This window comes from Xyrauchen texanus, chromosome 43 (genome assembly GCF_025860055.1).
Source record: "Xyrauchen texanus isolate HMW12.3.18 chromosome 43, RBS_HiC_50CHRs, whole genome shotgun sequence".
Classification (NCBI taxonomy): Eukaryota; Metazoa; Chordata; class Actinopteri; order Cypriniformes; family Catostomidae; genus Xyrauchen; species Xyrauchen texanus.
The window spans coordinates 33,205,003-33,216,596 of NC_068318.1; the positions used below are offsets into that span (position 1 = coordinate 33,205,003).

Consider the following 11,594-nt stretch of genomic DNA (forward strand, 5'->3'; position numbering starts at 1 on the left):
ACTCACACACTCACTCACTCACACTCATTCACTCATACACACACACTCACTCACTCACTCACACACTCACTCACTCATACACTCACTCATTCAAACACTCACTAACTCATTCACATTCACACATTCACACACTCATACACTCAATCACACACTCATATATTCAATCACACACACTCACTCACTCATACACATTCACTCATACACACACACTCATACACTCACTCACACACTCATACACTCAATCACACACTCATATATTCAATCACACACACACACAGACACACTCACTCACTCATGCACTCACTCACTCATTCACATTCACACATTCACACACTCATACACTCAATCACACACTCATATATTCAATCACACACATACACACACACACACACACTCACTCACTCATACACTCACTCACTCACTCACATAAACACTCACTCACTCATTCACTCACTCACTCACTCACATAAACACTCACTCACTCATTCACTCACTCACTCACTCACTCACATAAACACTCACTCACTCATTCACTCACTCACTCACTCACTCACATAAACACTCACTCACTCATTCACTCACTCACTCACTCACTCACATAAACACTCACTCACTCACTCATTCACTCACTCACTCACTCACTCACATAAACACTCACTCACTCATTCACTCACTCACTCATTCACTCACTCACTCACTCACTCACACTCATTCACTCATACACACACACTCACTCACTCACTCACTCACTCACACACTCACTCACTCACACACTCACACACTCATTCACTCATACACACACACTCACACACACACTCACTCACTCATACACTCATTCACTCATACACACTCACTCATACACTCACTCACTCACTCATACACTCATTCACTCATACACACACTCACTCACACACTCACTCATACACTCACTCACTCACACACTCACTCACTCACACTCATTCTCTCATACACACACACTCACTCACTCACTCACTCACACACTCACTCACTCATTCAAACACTCACTCACTCACACTCATTCTCTCATACACACACACTCACTCACTCACTCACTCACACACTCACACACTCATACACTCAATCACACACTCATATATTCAATCACACACACACACACACACACACACACACACACTCACTCACTCATACACATTCACTCATACACACACACTCATACACTCACTCACACACTCATACAATCAATCACACACTCATATATTCAATCACACACACACACACACACTCACTCACTCATGCACTCACTCACTCATTCACATTCACACATTCACACACTCATACACTCAATCACACACTCATATATTCAATCACACACATACACACACACACACACTCACTCACTCATACACTCACTCACTCACATAAACACTCACTCACTCATTCACTCACTCACTCACTCACTCACTCACATAAACACTCACTCACTCATTCACTCACTCACTCACTCACATAAACACTCACTCACTCATTCACTCACTCACTCACTCACTCACATAAACACTCACTCACTCATTCACTCACTCACTCACTCACATAAACACTCACTCACTCACTCACTCATTCACTCACTCACTCACTCACTCACATAAACACTCACTCACTCATTCACTCACTCACTCATTCACTCACTCACTCACTCACATAAACACTCACTCACTCATTCACTCACTCACTCACTCACATAAACACTCACTCACTCATTCACTCACTCACTCACTCACATAAACACTCACTCACTCACTCACTCATTCACTCACTCACTCACTCACATAAACACTCACTCACTCATTCACTCACTCACTCATTCACTCACTCACTCACTCACATAAACACTCACTCACTCATTCACTCACTCACTCACTCACTCATACATTACAATACTCTGCTGATGACAAGATTTCCGTCATGTGTCCTGTACGCGGATGTTCAGTGTTTGACCGAAGTAAACTTCATCTGCTGCTACATGAATATTAATTGTATTATATTTAAGCAATATTGCACATCTGTTATGTAGTACTTAATGTGAAATAAAATTATATATGTATATATATATTTATGTTCGAAATGTATTGTTTTATTTCATTTGATTAAAATTTTAATGAATTCATTTATTTAGATGAAGTGAAATAAACTGTTGATATAATGAAGAGAAAAACAGGTTTCCTATCGGCGAGAACAGAAAAGGAAATATTGTTACTCAACAGCTCTAAAAAATGGTATCAGGGCATCCCTTATTATTTACTAATAATGATTTAAGCATATTTGCATTTTAAAACGCATAAACAATTATTTTAGTGAAATGTGTTAAAAATCTGAATGCAAACGGGCAATATTTTACATTCGATGGATCAGTTCAGTCTCACTGTCTCTCTCTCACTCTCTCTCTCTCTCTCTTTCTCTCTCCCACTCTCTTTCCCTCTCTCTCTCTCTTCCTCCTCTCTCTTTTTCTCTCTCCTCCTCTCTCAATTTCTCTCTCCCTCTCTCTCTCTCTCTCTCTCTGTGTTCTTTCTCTCTCCCACTCTCTTCCCTCTCTCTCTCACTCTCTCTCTCTTTCCCTCTCCCTCCTCTCCCTCCTCTCTCTCTCTCACTCTCTCTGTTCTTTCTCTCTCCCACTCTCTTTCCCTCTCCCTCCTCCCTCTCTCTCCCTCTCTCTTCTCTCTCTCTCTCTCTCTCTCTCTCTCTCTCAGTGGTTCTTCAGACATCATGTCAGGATGGGAGGCTGATGATGATGATGATGATGATGATGGCTTTCTGGGTTTCTCTGTGAGCTTCGGGCCGAGAGGTGAAATGATGATCGCCGCTTTAAAGACTGAAGAAGAGCTCGAGATGATGAAGAATGACTGAATGAGCGCGCTGTCTGGTATGTCCCACTGATTTCACCCCTTCATCGCAGTAATGTTTGTAAATGAATGATATCTTACATAAGAACTGAACGCGTGTGAAACGTCTCGGGGCGTTTGGTAATCGAAGAACTCTCATCTTCATCTTCCTCACGGAGGAGCAACAATGAAGATCATGGAGTTACACTGAAGGGCTTCTTTCTCCAAAACATTTAATCGTTTTCTAGCACGACACGCATATCTGAGGTGTTAGACAGGTTCAACTGGGGGATATGTCGTAATATTTCAGCGAGGAATGTTCTGGTGAGTCCGTTTCTGATCATCTTTAATGTTCATCATCGGTTCGGTTCGAGTGGCTCTGCGCCTGTTCTACCGCCGTCTCCATGGAGACCCGCCGATCGCTCGTTCAGACGCACGCGAGGAGAGGTGCGATCTGTCTCGCGCTCTCTTTCTGTGTCTCTCTCGTGTTGTTGCAGATTTATGAACATTTTGGGTTATTGTTTGTTCAGCATTGCTTATCAGAACTAGATATTGATTTTCCGCATGTTTATTCTCACTCATCGCTGCTGTTGGTCTCACTCACTCATCTAACTTTTCATTCTCCATGAAACTTGAAGATGAAGATTATTGTTCCTCCTCTTGTGTTGTGTGCAGAGATGATTCTGCTCATCACGATGTTTCTGCAGGAAATGTGAAATGTAGCGTTGAGGATGATTTCAGCACCACGGACAGCAGCCGAACTCAATATATTCAATATATCACAATTATTCTGTATTTGTTCTGAAATGGCATCAAAAGTTAATCAGAGGAACCATCATTTCAAACCTCCATTGCAGCCAAATATATTCAAAATGTTTATTGCATGAAATAAAAATCTGTGTTTCCCAAAATGATTCACTAAATGACCACAAGAGCGATATTTAATGTTTCATGCAGATGCACCAATACAACAATACAGCGATAAAAACAATATTAATTGCATTTATTTTGCATAGATGTTTTACTAAAAAGTATTAAAATGCTTAGCTTAAAAATACTTACAAAATAATTACAAATATTATTTAAATGTATAGTGAATTATTATTATTATTGTTATTATGAGGATTATGTGTTTTTGCACAATAGTTTTATATTTTTGTTGATTTCACCTGGAGCTTTTATTTTGGCGTAACACAGGAAGTGCAGTGTGTGTGTTTGAGCGTTTTGAATGCTGCTCATTACAGATCTCACGAAACGCTGTCAGAAGACTTTTCTGTGACGTCACATTTTGATCTTTGTTTAATAACGTATATATTTACATTTACATTTATGCATTTGGCAGACGCTTTTATCCAAAGTGACTTACAGAGCACTTATTACAGGGACAATCCCCCCGGACCAACCTGGAGTTAAGTGTCTTACTCAAGGACACAATGGTGGTAACTGTGGGGATCAAACCAGCAACCTTCTGAGTATTATACAGTGCACTTATTACAGGGACAATCCCCCCGGAACAACCTGGAGTTAAGTGTCTTACTCAAGGACACAATGGTGGTGACTGTGGGGATCAAACAGCAACCTTCTGATTACCAATGTATTATACAGAGCACTTATTACAGGGACAATCCCCCCGGAGCAACCTGGAGTTAAGTGCCTTACTCAAGGACACAATGGTGGTGACTGTGGGGATCAAACCAGCAACCTTCTGAGTACCAATGTATTATACAGAGCACTTATTACAGGGACAATCCCCGGAGCAACCTGGAGTTAAGTGTCTTACTCAAGGACACAATGGTGGTGACTGTGGGGATCAAACCAGCAACCTTCTGAGTACCAATGTATTATACAGAGCACTTATTACAGGGACAATCCCCCCGGAGCAACCTGGAGTTAAGTGTCTTACTCAAGGACACAATGGTGGTGACTGTGGGGATCAAACCAGCAACCTTCTGAGTACCAATGTATTATACAGTGCACTTATTACAGGGACAATCCCCCCGGAGCAACCTGGAGTTAAGTGTCTTACTCAAGGACACAATGGTGGTGACTGTGGGGATCAAACCAGCAACCTTCTGATTACCAATGTATTATACAGAGCACTTATTACAGGGACAATCCTCCCGGAGCAACCTGGAGTTAAGTGCCTTACTCAAGGACACAATGGTGGTGACTGTGGGGATCAAACCAGCAACCTTCTGATTACCAATGTATTATACAGAGCACTTATTACAGGGACAATCCTCCCGGAGCAACCTGGAGTTAAGTGTCTTACTCAAGGACACAATGGTGGTGACTGTGGGGATCAAACCAGCAACCTTCTGATTACCAATGTATTATACAGTGCACTTATTACAGGGACAATCCCCCCGGAGCAACCTGGAGTTAAGTGCCTTACTCAAGGACACAATGGTGGTGACTGTGGGGATCAAACCAGTGACCTTCTGAGTACCAATGTATTATACAGAGCACTTATTACAGGGACAATCCCCCCGGAGCAACCTGGAGTTAAGTGTCTTACTCAAGGACACAATGGTGGTGACTGTGGGGATCAAACCAGCAACCTTCTGATTACCAGTGTATTATACAGAGCACTTATTACAGGGACAATCCCCCCGGAGCAACCTGGAGTTAAGTGTCTTACTCAAGGACACAATGGTGGTGACTGTGGGGATCAAACCAGCAACCTTCTGATTACCAGTGTATTATACAGAGCACTTATTACAGGGACAATCCCCCCGGAGCAACCTGGAGTTAAGTGTCTTACTCAAGGACACAATGGTGGTGACTGTGGGGATCAAACCAGCAACCTTCTGAGTACCAGTTATGTGCTTTAGCCACTACACCATCACCACTTCTATATGTCACCTGTTCACAGACTAATTATTAAACTGAAGCCTTTTGTGATGTAATAATAACAACTGACCACATGACACATGTGACAGAACGGGCGAGTTAAAACATTACAATCGTTACAATATCACAAGCAAAATCATCTGGATTATATCGTAAGTATTCAATGTATCGCACAGTCCTGATAATTACACATAGTAAAGATCTTTCATTCTGTGCCATCAGTGATGTGTCTATAGGCTGGCATACATTCTCATGTTCGTGTTAAAGTGGCGGCAGCATTCAGTTGCTAATAAACTCAAAGGTCCCCGTTTATTTAATTACATGCATAACTCCTAATTAAATACATGTCTGTTTGAGACGCACTTCTTACATTTCTCCTCTTGTTATGTTCGTGAACTACATGTTATTCCCACCAATCAAATTATTCTCGCCAGTCTATAAACATGGCATGGGATTGATTGTGACGCCCACACAAGCATTGGTAGAACTGCCCGGTGTCCGAGTGTCTCTTGACCTACAGCGTGCGTTCAAGTTTTCAAACAGCTCGTTTCTCTTCCTGGTTTTCATTTGGCAGGTTTAAAGAGTGTGAGAGAATTCCCGAGGGGTTTGATCATTCTCGAATGTTTTAAAGTGAGGTCGTATGCTGCCTCTTCACTACAGGCACATTGTGCATCTGCTATTGTGAGCGCTTGACGGATTGAGCCGTGTGTTGCCATGGAGATGATGGCTGCCTGGATCATGTTTCCCACTGAAAGAGAAACATTTCCCCTCCACCAAACACAGGAAACATGGTCAAGCTGTCCAGGTCACCCGCTGTAGTGCTGTGGAAAGCACCGGTAACCAGTGGCTCATCAGTGCACCAGACAAGCCTGTTGAACTTCAAATGGAGGCGCTTGAGCAGAACTGTGATGCAAACGCATTCATGTTTGTGATATCTGATGTCCGTGTTAGGCGCGCTGCTGCGACACATCAATCGCACATCTAGAATGAGTTGGATTCTGGTAGATGATACTGAAGAATTCCAGAAAATCAGCTGCAGGGTAATGAGGTCAGAGATTATTTAGCTGAGACGGGCCACTTCTGTTTAAATAAACAGGAGAAACTGGAACACCCAATCAAGAAGCTCTGAGTGCCCAACGGTCAACAGATGTAGAACAGAAGTCCCGCCTTACCGTTAAAAGAGCCAATCACCTTTCTGATACAGACATCACCTGTCAATCATCTCTATAACACACATGCACATTACCTACAAGTCCCAATCGGACATTATTAATTCAGATCTGAGCCACTTTCAAATGTGCCGTTATCTAAAGTGGGTCAGAATCATGAACTGTAAATCTTTCTATGTGTTAACATGATTTAACTGTGATTAATCATTTACTAACTGCATCTGTGTGAAGAGAGACAATTTACAATTTCGTTGCCATGACGATGTAACACTGTAAACCCAAAAATGAACATAAAATTGATGATTTAAAGAACTTTACAGCTGAAATAATACACAAGTTTTAACAGAAGAATTAATGTAAATGTAAGCGCAGTTCTGGTGGGAAGACTAGCGGCTGTACGTCATCGCACCATTAGCGGGGTAATTCCCAGCCAATCACGTGTAAGCCGTTGCTTTATAAGTCTGAGCACAATAACATGCTGTTTCAGTGTGCTAACACGGCAACCTCCTCCACCCCACCGCCACCCGTTGAGTCCCGTTCTGCACGGGGGTAGTCCTCGCCCCCAACTCCTATCTCCAGCAGGAAGTGACGGTTCCGAGTACAACTTTCTCAGACCGCCAGACGGGGCTTACGCCAAAGACAGACATTACTGTTTTATATTCATCAAATAAATGTCATCTTAACGTTCACTCAAGTCTGCAAGTCTTCCTGATAGAAGTGCTTTTATTAAATTATAACAGTCACATTTCTGACTTTAATCCTCCAAAAATTGTCCCCATTGACTTCCATTATAAGTGTCTCACTGGAACACACATTTGAGCTTTTATAAAGAAAAGGAGGAACGAGCTGAAATATATTGTTGTAGTGATCAACATTATGACACAAACACTGTCGACTGAGATTAACTTGTGTTGAACCCGGAATATTCCTTTAACATCGGAAGTTCCTTTAATTTAATATAATGATAAAATGTGAAATTGTATCAAATGAGTTGCTGATGTCGTAGGGTGGCCAAACGTCCCTTTTGTCCTGGGACAGTTCCATATTCAAGCACTTTTTGTAGTGTTTTGTCCCATATTTCCCCTCTCCTAAAATGTCTTTACTCAAGGACACAATGGTGGTGACTGTGGGGATCAAACCAGCGACCTTCTGATTACCAGTTATGTGTTTTAGCCCACTACGCCACCACCACTCCACACAAGTACATAATTAAACTTTAAAAGGATTAAACTGTCCAATCACAATCTCCTATCAATAGATGTCCAGTTAGTGTCAGGAAGTGTGGTGGTGTAGTGGCTAAAGCACAGGTCTGTTAATCAGAAGGTCACTGGTTTGATCCCCACAGTCACCACCATTGTGTCCTTGAGTAAGACACTTAACTCCAGGTTGCTCCGGGGGGATTGTCCCTGTAATAAGTGCTCTGTATAATACATTGGTACTCAGAAGGTTGCTGGTTTGATCCCCACAGTCACCATCATTGTGTCCTTGAGTAAGACACTTAACTCCAGGTTGTTCCGGGGGGATTGTCCCTGTAATAAGTGCTCTGTATAATGCATTGGTACTCAGAAGGTTGCTGGTTCGACCCCCACAGTCACCACCATTGTGACCTTGAGTAAGACACTTAACTCCAGGTTGCTCCGGGGGGATTGTCCCTGTAATAAGTGCTCTGTATAATACATTGGTACTCAGAAGGTTGCTGGTTTGATCCCCACAGTCACCACCATTGTGTCCTTGAGTAAGACACTTAACTCCAGGTTGTTCCGGGGGGATTGTCCCTGTAATAAGTGCTCTGTATAATGCATTGGTACTCAGAAGGTTGCTGGTTCGACCCCCACAGTCACCACCATTGTGTCCTTGAGTAAGGCACTTAACTCCAGGTTGCTCCGGGGGGATTGTCCCTGTAATAAGTGCACTGTAAGTCACTTTGGATAAAAGCGTCTGCCAATTGTAAATGTAATGTATAAAGAGTGAATTTATATTAAGTGAGGATCCTCAAAAAGAGTTGACATTTCTAATAAAGGAGTCACAGACAGAGTCGAGTAAAGTGAGGTGTGAGATTAGAGGAGCTCGCTTTTCCCTCGCCCATGGACGCCGCACCGACATCACGCAGCATGTTCATACACAGAAGCGTAAGCATGCTGCTAAAAGTAAGTGTGCCACACCACGTCTTAGCGATTGTTTTGTTAAGCAATTTCCGAATCTGACAAGGTGCACGCAAGTGAAGGACATTTTGCTGATCATTGTGTTGTGCACAGCCATAGTTTAATCTGAAGCGGTCATATGCAACATAAGACCACCAACTTCAAAGTCTTAGATGAGGTCATGGAGTTTGTTTTATGCCTGCCTGGGACATCTGCAGCTGTGGAGCGTGTGATCTCATTAATGAACGCAGCATCGGATAAATCTTGACTCATGAAGGCGATGGCGACTGGACTGCTCTGCATTTTACGATAAGTTCTTGAAAGACAAGCGCACACTGAGAACAATTGCTGCCAGTGAAAAGTACAAGGTGTGGATGCCCCCTCTACGACCCTATTTGTGTTTTACTTCACTCTCTCTCTCTCTCACATTACCCAGAGTTCTCCTCTTGTCACTGCTGGTTCAACAGAAGTCCTCAGAGATTGAAGAAATATTAAATATTTAATGGCGCTCATGCTCACAGTGACCTACTGAGAGAGAGAGCGAGTGCTTGATCAATGCCAGAAATAGACTTCATGTTGAATCCAGACGCTGCAGAGCACAGATCATGACACAATACTTCATGTTCTGATGTCTCACCTCACTGTATGATGACCGTGTGACCCGTCGACATGTTTCAGAGCATTAGCATTAGTTGATTTATGTCATTAAAAGTTGCGTTGACTTCTCAGCCGACTCCCACCTCCTTCTTGCCCATTCTTACCCATTACACTGGCACCGAAACCCGGGAAGGAAGAGGGATGCGCTTTCGTGGAGTCTTCGTTGCTGCCGTCCGCCAGGGGAGGAGCTACGCCCATTTGCCAGGGGATGGAGAAGTCGCTGCCATCTGCCAGGGGAGGAGCTACAGCCATCTTCCAGGGGATGGAGGAGTCACTGCCATCTGCCAGGGGAGGAGCTACAGCCATCTGCCAGGGGATGGAGGAGTGGCTGCCATCTGCCAGCGGAGGAGCTACAGCCATCTGCCAGGGGATGGAGGAATCGCTGCCATCTGCCAGAGGAGGAGCTATGGCCATCTGCCAGGGGAGGAGCTACGGCCATCTGCCAGTGGAGGAGCTACGGCCATCTGCCAGGGGACGGAGGAGTCGCTGCCATCTGCCAGGGCAGGAGCTACAGCTGTCTGCCAGGGGATGGAGGAGTCGCTGCCATCTGCCAGGGGACGGAGGAGTCGCTGCTGGCTGCTGGGAGTCGGAGGGACCAACTGCTGTCTGCCTGGTGTTGGAGGACTTGCTGCCGTCTGCCAGGGGAGGAGCTACGGCCGTCTGCCAGGGGACGGAGGAGTCGCTGCTGGCTTCTGGGAGACAGGGGACTCGCTGCTGTCCGCCAGTTGGAGGAGGACTCGCTGCCATCCACCTGGGGAGGAGTGGCTGTTGTCTTCCATGGGAGGAGCGGCTGTCATCTGCCAGAGGGTGGAGGAGTGGCTGAGCACCAGTCAACGGTCTGGGGACCCTCATCTCTCCCAGGGCTCCAGAGAGGCGGGGAAGACCTGCCGGCAGATGGATGGCCAGAAGGGCAACACCTCCCCTCCAGGAGAGGAGAAGTGTGATGAGGAGGGGGGCATGGCCGGGTCATGAGGATGCACACCCAGCCCAGCCGGGAGGGGGTAAAGACGATCCGGAGATGACAGTTCAAGAGAGAGAGAGAGAGAAACAAGTGGCCGCTGTGTGTCTGCATATTTAGATTGATTTAAGTTGATTTATGTCATTAAAAGTTTAGTTGACTGCTCAGCCGGCTCCCGCCTCCTCCTCGCCCATCCTTACCCGTTACAGTAAGAGAAACTCTGAGTCAGAACGGATGAATTACCCAGCGTCCCTCTGTGCTGTTGATGTGAAACACTGATCAAACAGCTCGTCTCAGTCTCTCACATGTGCTGGTGTGTGATTGGAGCAGTTGTGCGCAGGTGTGTACAGGTGTGTGTGTGTGTGTTGACACAGTAATTACAGCCGGTGTTCAGCACACAAACACCTGTCAGGTGATTGCACTGTTAAACACTCACAGCTGTCTCTGATGACATCATCATAAATGTGTGTGTGAAGCGGTTTAAATGGTCATCATGTGGGTGAACCCATCAGCTGCTGTGTCAAAACAGGTCAAAGTTCACTCCAGAACAGACTGAACATACATGAAATAAACTCAATGATAATCAGGACTAAAGCTGTGATTTCTTGATGTGGTCATGTCACATTTTGTCACTGAGGTTTTATATTGGAATGTGAGTATTTGAGGAGCAGCTAATGTCAGATATAATCTTTGGGGAAATGGAGCGATGAATGAGTGAACAGGAGACTCGAGGAGACTCATGAGTGATGCTGTGAATCTACAGAATAGATGGAACTTTTTTCTCTCTTATTGTAGATTATTTATGTGGATTTGTATCACTATAAAACCAACATTATCAGCTCTAATGCAGCGGCTGAGCGAGTGAATGTGGCGTCGTGATTCATGTAATCATGTTGTTCTAGACCTTGCACATAATGTCGGCTTCAGTCACTATTAACCCCCCCCCAATCAACACGAG

General features: G+C 44.4%; 1 protein-coding gene across 2 annotated transcripts in view; it reads left to right on the forward strand.

Moving 5' to 3' along the window:
* The first annotated feature begins 2,689 nt into the window (after nt 1–2,689).
* LOC127635594 (G protein-activated inward rectifier potassium channel 2-like) overlaps nt 2,690–11,594 on the forward strand; it is a 31,317-nt gene continuing 22,412 nt past the window's right edge. Inside the window, exon 1 of one of the 2 annotated variants that reach the window (XM_052115732.1) lies at nt 2,690–2,899. The gene's annotated coding sequence lies outside the window, so the exon portion shown is untranslated. Of the gene's footprint in view, nt 2,900–2,971; nt 3,183–11,594 lie in introns of those variants that run through there. The other variant, XM_052115733.1, reaches the window with a different exon arrangement.